Source organism: Myotis myotis, unplaced genomic scaffold (genome assembly GCF_014108235.1).
Source record: "Myotis myotis isolate mMyoMyo1 unplaced genomic scaffold, mMyoMyo1.p scaffold_m19_p_5, whole genome shotgun sequence".
In the NCBI taxonomy this organism is placed as follows: domain Eukaryota; kingdom Metazoa; phylum Chordata; class Mammalia; order Chiroptera; family Vespertilionidae; genus Myotis; species Myotis myotis.
The window spans coordinates 731,739-742,406 of record NW_023416357.1 but is presented as its reverse complement, the minus strand read 5'-3'; positions in this window follow the sequence as shown (position 1 = coordinate 742,406).

Below are 10,668 nucleotides of genomic sequence, written 5' to 3'. Positions count from 1 at the left end.
GAGGCCTGGGCAGGGCTGTGCAGGGAGCCTGGAGGAGGGACGCCCTCCTGGAAACGGACCGTCTGGGGAGCCTCGGAACCAGGGAGCCGCGCTCTGAGTCCCTCGTCCGAGTCCTGCTGACACGTGGCTGCCCACAGCTCCTGCCGGTTCCCCCTCCTTCCCACCGGCCTCTCGGCGCCATCGCTGCGCCCGCTGCCCCGCCCAGGCCGCTCTCCCCGACGACCTGCGCCTTGTGGCTCCTGTTTGCCCGTCTGAGGTTCACGGGCTCGCGAGGGGCCGAGCGCGGACACGCGTTTTCTCGTTCACGTCTCATCACAGCCCAGGAGGCAGGTCCTGTCGCCGCCGCTGAGCGGGTAACGGAGAGGAAACGCCGAGAACGCCGAGGCCCTGGGCTGAGGACACTCCCGCGGGCACGGCAGGTGCCTGGCTCTCGGTGTCCCTCCTCGGCTCCCGGAGTCTGACTGTTAACGCTTAGCCACGCGGGGATGGAAGCACCGCACCCGGCCTCGGACGACCCCGCCTGAGCCCTCCCGCCCCCACCCCGCTCCTCGAAGCACAGCTCTGTCCCCGGAGCCCGGGCAGGACCCCCCCACCCCATCCCCACCCCCATCCCCACCCCGTCAGCGCCCAAGTGCTCCCAGGGGAGCTGGAGGCCAGGCCCGCGGGCCCTCCCTGCACAGCCCAGAGCCCGGCCGGGACTCAACACAGACACCCCGGGCACAGCTGTCCTTCGGGAGCCCCTGGGGGTGTGGGGGGGGCACCCCCTTAGGGCGGTTCCGGCCTGGAGGCTCCACACCGGCTCTGCCCGATCCCGGATCCTGGAGCCGGTTCAGAGGAGCTGCCCTCCTGGCTCCAGGCTGCCCCCTGGAGGTGTCCTGTGCACCCTTGGCACTGGCGGGGTGGGCGGCCGGGCTCAGTCTCCCCCAAGGACAGCAGTTGTATCCAGGGGCTCCCTGGCCTCCTGCCCCCGGGACACGGCCGTGGTCAGCCATGACCCTTAGGTCACGTGAGCAGATTAATCACCTGGAATCGCAGGCAGAGGCACTGGGGCCCCTCCCCCACGGAGCACCCCCAGGGTTGCAGGCAGGTCCGGACCGCCTCTCCCGAAAGTTCAAGCAGCGCATTTAAATAGTAAAAAAAAAAAAAAAATCAAGCTCCAGCCAGGTATGCTCAGTGGCTAGTGTCAGCCGTGGACTGACGGGTCACAGGTTTGACTCCAGTCAAAGGGCACCCACCTCGGTGGCCGGCTCGGTCCCCGCCCGGGTCGGGGCGCTGCAGGGGCAGCCAGTCACCGTGTCTCTCACATCGATGTTTCTCTCCCCCTCCCCCCACTCTCTCTAAAAACCAGTGGAAACATATTCTTGGGTGAGGATAACGGCAGCAACAACAAAACTCAAGCTGCGCCTCACTCGGCTCTGATCACAACTCGGTTCTAGGGCTGGGGTTGGGGTTGGGGTTGGGGTTGGCCTCGGCCCCGGCCCCAGCCACAGCCTCTGCCTCCACTTCTGAGCTCATGCATCAGCGTTGGCCCCCCACGTGGTAGCCGCTCCTCTGAGCCGTTCCTGGTGCTCATGGCTGGCACCGCAGGGCCTCCCTGTCCCCCCACATCCTCCCACCCCCCTCCCCGGTCCTCTCAGCAGCGCTGGGAGCAGGAGCAGCGTTTCTGGCTCGGCTGTCGGACTCCTCGGCTGAGAGCTGTCAGAGGCAGGATCTGGGGGGGCGCTGTCTCCTCAGCCGCCCGCCGCCTTTCTGGGCCCGACCTCTCGGCTGTACAGTCACAACGAGCCGAATCACACTCGGGGCTGGCGGGCAGGCTGGGGGGGGGGGGGGGGGCGGGGAGGTCCAGAGCCTTTGGAAGGCGGGTTAGCAGAGCCTGTGGGAGAGACTCTGTCCCTGCTCGCCCCTTTGATCTGGTCCCAGTTGGACTCAGAAGGGCCTGGGCTCCCAGCCTCCTGGCCCAGCGGTGGTCAGGGACGGGACGATGTGCCATTTCTCCGGACCCTCTGCTTCCACCCTCCCCACCACATCGCCGTGGGAGGGCTCCCGTTACCACGGCTACACGCAGGAGGCTGCTCTTCCCTTTGTGTGCGATGGTGGAACTCAGTAAACCACCAGGAGAAGCACAGACAACACAAGTTACCATTTCCTGCCCGGCCCGTGTGGCTCAGTGGTTGAGTGTTCACCTGTGAACCAGGAGGCCACAGTTCGATTCTGGTCGAGGGCACGTGCCCAGGTTGCGGGCCCGATCCCCAGTGGGGGGTGTGCAGGCAGCTGATCAATGACTCTTTCATCATTGATCTCTCTCTCTCTCTCTCCCTCTCCCTTCCTCTCTGAAATCAATAAAAAGTTACCATTTCCGAAGTGACTTCTGTCGCCGGGACGGTAGGTGCCGGCTTTATTCATCCCCCAGACATACGCCAGGAGGACCATCCATGTCCCTGTTGGGAGGAAGGAGAACCGGGCGCCTCAGAAGCCTCACCTGCAGCCCACGGAGCAGGAGCTGGAACCCAGACCACGTCTTCCCCCGTTAGGTCGTGGCCGTGGCCTGTGGCCTGGGCAAGGGTCTCTCTGAGGGACATGAGCCCAGGCAAACAAGGCACGCTTTCCTACGTCACTCTTCCTTTCATCTATCAAAAACATGAAAAAAATAAAAAATATAGAACACCGACGTGCCATTTCCACGGACGGTGCTAGTGTTAAAACACAACAAAGCCTTTGCCGACGTGGCCAGCTCACCCTTTCTCTAAGGTGGCTTCACCCGCAGCCGAGTCAGACCTGAATGTCACGCTCGCGGTTCCCGTCCGGACCCTCCTTCCGTGTCGACGGCACAAGAATGTCCTCTGGCTTCTGGGCCAGGAGCTCGGGTCGGAGTGGCCGGAGCAATTTCTCTTCTATTGCGGGCGGGTCCTCCGGTTCTGTGACGATTAAACGAGTTACTAGGTTCGAAGTACTTAGAACAGTGAGACCTCGGGGTTTTAAATGTTATTTATAACTAGAAGCCCAGTGCACGAAATGTGGGCACGCAGGGGGTCCCTCAGCCCGGCCTGTGCCCTCTCGGAGAGGCTCCCGCCACCGCCTCTGCACTCACCAGCCACGAGCCCGGCTCCTGGCTGAGTGGCACTCCCCCTGTGGGAGCGCACTGACCACCAGAGGGCGGCTCCTGCGCTGAGCGTCTGCCCCCTGGTGGACAGGATGCATCACAGCGACTGGTCGTTCCGCCATTGGGTCAATTTGCATATTGGCCTTTTATTACATCGGATGAGCTTTCACTGTCCGAGAAGAGCATGTCTGTGCTCCTTCCCCATGTCACTGCTCGCCCGCAGCAGGAGGCAGCCCAGGCGCCGTCCACTCGCAGGAGCGCGTGGGGTCTGGGTGGGGAGCTGAGACGCCCAGGTCTGGGCAGAGGTCAGCCTCGGTGCGGACCAGCGCTCAGTGTCACTCAAAGGGGAGGGCTACCCTTTGGCTCATCTGTCTTTTACAGGAAAAGGGTCTTATTTCAGCCCTGGCCTGTGGTTGGCTGGTTAGAGCTGGTCCCATTCACCAAAAAAAAAAAAGGGTTGTGGGTTTGATCCCAGGTTGGGGCTCATATGGGCGGTAACTAATCGATGTTTCTCTCTCACATCAATGTCTCTCTCTCTCTCTCACTTTCTCTCTAAAATCAAAACATGTATCCTCGGGCATTGCTCACTTCAGCAGCCTGGGTCCAACCGTGGGAAGGAAACTGTTTTATTTTGGAAGAAATAAAAAGATTAGCAGTGGTTACCGCTGAATAGTACGACCGCGATACGTGGTTTAATTTAGTTTGGGGGCACCGTCCCATAATCTCTACGGCCCTTGGTGAATATACTTTACTCTCACAGTGAACACGTTATAAAAGACGAAGCCACAGGAACAGTGAGACCCACCAGCCGGGCTCACCCCGGCCTGCCTGTCCTCTGCCAGCAGCGATTTGGGGGGCAGTCCTGGTGTCGGCCCATTGTTGCCTTTTGGACGCCCAGCTCAATGCTGGTCTCAACAAACCCAACTCAGGGGCGAGAGTCACCCTCTTCCCTCCCCTCCTCCGTGTGCCTCTGGTCCCCACGGGAGTGGGGGGACCAGGCAAATTCCAGGGAAGGCATCGCGTTTGATGCCGATGGACCCAGGAAGGAGCGCCGCCCTCAGCCCGAGCCCCGGCGACCTGGGGTGGCGGCGCCCTCCGACCTCATCGTGGTGACGCTTCGCGCACACGCGGTCCTTGAAAGCCTCCGCGTCCCATTCCAGCTGCTCTTCCTGATCGTCCTGGTTTGGATGAACACAAACCAGGGATCCTTACACTGATTCTTAGAGAGAGTGGAAGGGAGGGGAGAGACAGGGAGAGAGAACATCGATATGAAAGAGACCCATCGATTGGTTGCCTCCCACACGCACCTCAACGAGGGCCGGGGATCGAGCCTGCAGCCAAGGTCGGTGCCCTTGACCGGAATCGAACCCGGGACCCTTTGTCCGTGGGCCGATGCTCCATCCACCGAGCCACCCGGCCAGGCCCTCCTGAAGGTGCGAGTGCCGTCAGCAGAACTCCCCAGACTCGTGAAGACAGGCCCCAGTTTTAGGCTGAAACACATCAGAGCCTTGGGGTCAGCAGAGACGCTGATGGAGGATTTGACACGACGGCCCTGCTCACGGTCGTCGGTGCGTCGGCCCCACACACGGCCGGAACGGGGCTTTCAGAAAACGCACCCCGAGAAGCAGAGAGTCTGTGTGTCCAGGAGTGAGGGCCCCTCCAAAGGGACGTCCGCTCGCCATCGTCCAAGTCACCCTCCCCTGGTGGACGGCGAGGTGAGGGCTCGGCGTAGCCACGGGCCAGCCAGGAGCAACGCAGGCAGCAGGCCTGCCGTGCAGCGTCGCTGAGGTCAGACGCTGGCTAAGCCCTTGGCACGTCCGCGTGTCACCGGGCCCCGGGAAGCTGCCGCGGAACAGCCGGGATAGAGAGGAGGGCGCAGGGGGAGGGAGGCCCGCGCCCCGGTCCTCGAGGGGCGACGCCGCCTGGCTCTGCCCAGGCTGACGGCAGCCTGTGTGCGCCTTCCGCTTCCCTCCCGGCTCATCGCTAATTATCCTCCAAACACGCCTCCCACCATCACCGGGACACCTTCCTTGAACCCTCCTTCCTGCCACATCAGACACGCTCCCACACGCTGAGCCTCATCACGGAATGACACGCGTCCCGTGTGCCTCCCACAGAGGCATCCTGTGAGCGCCTGCCGGGTGCCGGTGGGGTGCCCTCGGGAACAGGGGGGGGCTCTCCAGGAGCCCCAAGGTTTGGGGGAATAAGAGGCCTCTGGAAGGTGCAGAGCAGCCATGGGGCAGGAGGGACGCTCTGGGCAGCTGCGAACAGCAGCGGGCGTGGCAGGCGCAGAAGTGCCAGCTGCAGACCCTGAGGGGCCTTTCCTACTTTGAGGGACTTGGAGACACCAACCATCCAGCCTGTAGGTTCCCCAGGAGCCTGAGTTGGGGGAGGAAAGCTGGCATCTGTAGTCCTCAAGGTTTTGCCAGCACCTGAGTCTGTGGGAGATGAAATATGCGAGTGTTAGGAGCTCAACCTGGAGACCTGGAGTTCCGTCACTCGCTATGACGAGCGCTGACCACCAGGGGGCGGCACGGAACGAAGGAAGGCCCCAATCGACCCTGATCGCCGGCCAGGCTGCCTCTAGTAATAAAACAAAATTCAAACAAACGTGTAGGGCGTGCCAGGCACTGTGCTTGCACACCATTTGGCTCTGGCAACAACTCTGCGAGTCGGTCTCTAAGAAGCAATGTCTCTGATGGAAGTTCCACACGAGGAAACCCATTTCCCAGGACACGCAATGGCAGACAGAGAAAGATCTGAAAATCTGTGCACACACACACGCACACGCACCCACGCACATATCCACACACACATGCATACCTGCACATGCACACACGTGCACACACGTGCACACACCTGCATGCACACACGTGCACGTACCCTCATGCGGGCACACACCTGCACGCGCACACGCGGTGTGCATCTGCATTTCGTCGCTGCCTCCCGAGGAAAGTGCTGTTTTCTGTCCTGTGAGCGACCTGCTCTCAGGCGACGCTAACACACGGCCGTAATGAAACATGACGGACGAGCACGCCGAGAAGCAGCGCACAGGCATGTCCGCGCGGCACGCAGGGCTTCCTTCACGCTGAGCGTGAAGATTTATCAGACCAACGACCACAAGGCTGAGGAGCAGGTGTTGGGGGGCCCGGGGCAGAGCTGACACCTCGGGGAAGCGGGGGGGGGGGCAGCTCCAGGCGGGTTCACGTCGCTTTCACGAAGGCGCCTCTGACGCCCACAGGGGAGCTCCCACGAAGCCGAGGGCTGACAATCCAGCAGAGGAGGCAGCACACTGCCCGGCAGGCATGACTGACTCCAGGCCGCTCTGACTCAGAAGGAAGTTCGGCCACAGGAACGCTCCCTGTGCGGCCGCTTCCTGGTGGAAAGTCCCCTGGTTGTTGATGAACCGTCCCTGAGTCAGTGCCCAGCAGGTGACCCTGCGGCGGCTCCAAGCCGAGTGGCGAAAGGTGACCCAGCTGAACCGCCCAGGCCCCTGGTCCCTGAGGCTGACGCCCCCGGCAATGCCACCGTGGAACGCGCTGTCGCCGCCCGGAGGGGAGAGCCGGCCGTCCCGCGGCCGCCCGGGGCCAGCAGGCTGCACGCCCGGCTCCTGCTGGTGGGCGTGTGCGTGAGGGTCTCCCTCCGGGGGAGGCCAGGTGTGAGCACAGGCCCCACGAGGCCCACATGTGGGTCCCGGGCCTTCAGGGCAGGGCTGGGGCGCAGCCGCCAGCTCGTTAATGGTTCCCAGAGGCCTTGTCCCTGCAGAGCCAGCGGGCAGCGCAGCCTCGCGGGCGCCCTGAGTTGGCGCGGGAGCCAGACGCCCTTGCTTGGCAGCTTGGCCGGGGCCGGCAGAGGGGCCAACAAGAGGCAAAGAGGAGCCTGTTTCCCGGGCTCGAAGGGGGCCTGCCGGCGGGCGGGGGACCCCTCGCGCCCTTTTCCGTGTCCTGCGGGTGACTCGTGTGTGTTCTTCCTGCCCCACTGGGCACCCGGCTCCCAGGGGCCTGAGGTCTCCCCAGGGGAGCAGCTGTGGAGGGGGAGCCCCCGGGGCCTGAGGAAGGAGCTTATTCTGCAGCAGCAGCGAGGAGGGACTGGGGCAGGATCCACGGAGGCCACCCCCCTTCTGCTGAACAGATGGCCAGGGAGCTGACCCAGTAGGAAGGGGGGGGCACGCGTCACCCTCACCTGCCCGGCACCGGGCGAGGGGCTACCTGCTGGGGCCAGGGCACCGCGAACTGTTCCGGGCGTTCTGCTCGGAGAGGGTGTCCGTTCAGAAACATGAATGAAATGCTGTCTCTGAGATGAAATTCAGCCTCAAGGAATTAAATGATTGGCCATGAAGTGGGATTTTTCTCTGCTGCTCCCTGTGCTCTGATCTGGAAGAAGCGTGTGTCCTGGTGCAGAGAGGGGAGGGGGGGAGGAGGGAGGAGGGAGGGGAGAGGGGAGAGGGTGCAGGGGGTTGAAGGGGGAGGGAGAGGAGGGGAGCAGGGGAGAGGGGGGAGGGGTGGGGGGAGGGTGCGGGGGAGAAGGGGGAGGGAGAGGACAGGCAGAGGACACGCCTGAGGAATGTGGCCGGGGCTGCGGACACTGCTCCCGGGGAGGAATCTGACGGAATCTGAAACCTGGACTGGCTCGGAGGCGTCCGGGCAGAACCCTGTACGGCTTTGATGATAAAACCCACAACTCTATGTCTTGAATGTTAAGATAATGAAGATCAAAGCTTCAAAACGCGCATGAAAAAAGATTCCTGTCTTGTCTCAAGTGTTTGGAACAGTCAGGGTGGGTGGCCTGCGGGCACGAGGCTGAGCGTGGAGGTTTGGGGCCTAAAGGAAAGGACCTGGCAAACCACCCGTGGAACCCTCAGGAGGACCTGAGGGGGCGTGTCCAGGGCGTCCATGGTCACGGAAACGGCCACAGCTCCAGGAATATTTATCTGTCGGCTACAAATCTATGACCTGATTAGAGGAAAGCATGGGGCTCGTCCCGTTCACTGAGAGCGAGACTCCGTCTACTGTTAACTGTGTTCACATCGGCCGCAGAGCTGTTAGAGCTGGTTTGACCCCCGTTTGATAGTTTGGGAAGGTCGAGCCCCCTGACAGCACTTCTGGACCTTGGACGCCCTGGGGGGACTCTTGGCCCGACCAGAGCCGCCCCCCTCCCCCCTCCCCCCTCCCCCTCCCGCCAGCGCCTGAGGCCCTCGCGCCTCCCGGTGAGTGAGCATCAGTGTGACACCAGAGCCCCCTCCCCCAGCAGGAGGCCGAGTTTGCTGGCTGAGGGGCAGGGCCCCTGGGTGCCAGGCAGGACACCTCTGCTTCTCAAGATGACGTGGTTAGAAAGAGGGGGAACCATTTTGAAAAAAGAGCCCCAGTAACTCTCAGATCCACGAGGGGTAACACGTCCAATAGCAGAGCCACGTTTCGGGGTGACTCATGGATCGCCCCAGGGCGAGGGGCTGTGGGGAGCAGTTTCTCGAAGGAGATCCCCCCTTTGCTCCAGCCTTGGGGCCGGCGCTGCTCTGAGGCGCAGCGTGGGGAGGCCGGGAGCCGGAGGCCGGGAGCGTGAAGCCAGGAGCCGGAGGCCGGGAACCGGAGGCCGGGAGTGTGAGGCCGGGAGCCGGAGGCCGGGAGCGGGAGGCCGGGAGCGGGAGGCCAGGAGTGGGAGGTCGGGAGCGTGAGGCCGGGAACCGGAGGCCGGGAGCGTGAAGCCAGGAGCCGGAGGCTGGGAGCGGGAGGCCGGGAGTGTGAGGCCGGGAGCCGGAGGCCAGGAGCGGGAGGCCGGGAGCGTGAAGCCAGGAGCCGGAGGCTGGGAGCGGGAGGCCGGGAGTGTGAGGCCGGGAGCGTGAAGCCAGGAGCCGGAGGCTGGGAGTGTGAAGCCAGGAGCTGGAGGCCAGGAGCGGGAGGCCGGGAGCCGGAGGCCGGGAGTGTGAGGCCGGGAGCCGGAGGCCAGGAGCGGGAGGCCGGGAGCCGGAGGCCGGGAGCGTGAAGCCAGGAGCCGGAGGCCAGGAGCGGGAGGCCGGGCACAGCCGTGGCTCACTCTCCTCGGGCACAGAGGCGGACGAGTGGGGAAACCGAGGCCACGCCTGGGACCTGGAACACCCGGCCCAGCTCGGCAGCCGGGGGTCCTTGTGTAAAACAGGGAGGATGGGCCTCTGCCCGCCCCCCGAAGTGGAGAGTGACAGCTCAGGGGTGACAGCCCCTTTCGTGACAGTGATGCGCACACCCTCCACCATGAGGAGGGGCCGCCGGTTCGACGCAGATTCCAGACGTGGCTCCTCGCGAGGAGCACCCGCAGCAGCGGCCGCCCCAGCCTCTCCCGGGGCTGCCGGGGTCACTGGCCATTAATATGGTCGGCGCATGAGCCCCGTTTCCTCCGGCCACCCCACTCTGCACCCGCCTCTCAGCGAGGGCTGCTCTCCCCACCCGCCCAGGCCAGGCGGCATCTGCAGACATGCTCGCTGTCTCCATGAGGGGGCGCCGTGGGCACGTGGGGCGCCGGCCGGGGAGCCGCTGACCACCCGGGTGTCCGCACAGCCAGCCCCGGTCAGCAGCTGCCCTTCCTGCACCCACAGCCCTCACACCCGTTAGTCCTGTAATTTCCCAAACTCCAGCCTGTGCCTCATCCTCGCCAGAGCCGGCGCCTGGTCGCCAGCGGGAACAGGAAGCACACAGGCCCAGGGGGTCGTGTCTGCCGCCCTAGTCTGACCGTGACCATCGGTCCCACCATCTAGGGCAGCGGTTCTCAACCTATGGGTCGTTCTCAACCTGTGGGGGTCGAAAGAACCTTTCACAGGGGTCACCTAAGACCATCGGAAAACACATATATAATGACATATTGTTTTTGTGGTTAATCACTATGCTTTAACTATGTTCAATTTGTAACAATGAAGTTGGGAGTCACCACAGCATGAGGAGCTGTATTAAAGGGTCACGGCATTAGGAAGGCTGAGAACCACTGATCTAGGGTTTGACCTCTTCCTTCTGTCTCTTCCTCATCCATCCCATCCAGCGGACGGACGAGACTCACTCCGGGACCCATCCTGCAGTCGGCCTCCCGTCTCCTCCCCTCTCCCCTCCCCTCCCCTTCCCTCCCCTCCCCTCCCACCAACCCCGCTTCAGCACCCCTCGTGGCTCCTACAATAGAAACTGTCGTTTTTACACGGAAAGGAGCCCGCTCCCTGTCCAGTCTCGGCCGCGGCCCTGCACTGGCCTCGCTGCCTGGCCCCACGGCTAATGCGGAGAATTGAGTCATGAACCCAAGACTCGGGGAGGCGGCTTGGCCGTGGAGGGGCCGCGTGGCCGGGCTTCTCCATAATGAAGCCTTTCGGGGCCGGCCGCCCGCGGCACAAAGATGCACTTGGCGCCAGTGGCCGGAGTGGAAGCCGGCCACGTCCATTCTTCCCGCGACAAATGCTCCTCTTGATCCCCGGTCGGCGCTATTTCTACTCTGGTCCAGTCTTTTCTGCTGTTTAACTTGGTGGGCAAGTCTTTCTCCTATATTTTGATCCACTGGTTAATCCATTGCCTTGTTTTCAAAAGACCAGCAAAAGGACACCCTCCCCAGGGCAGCCCGGC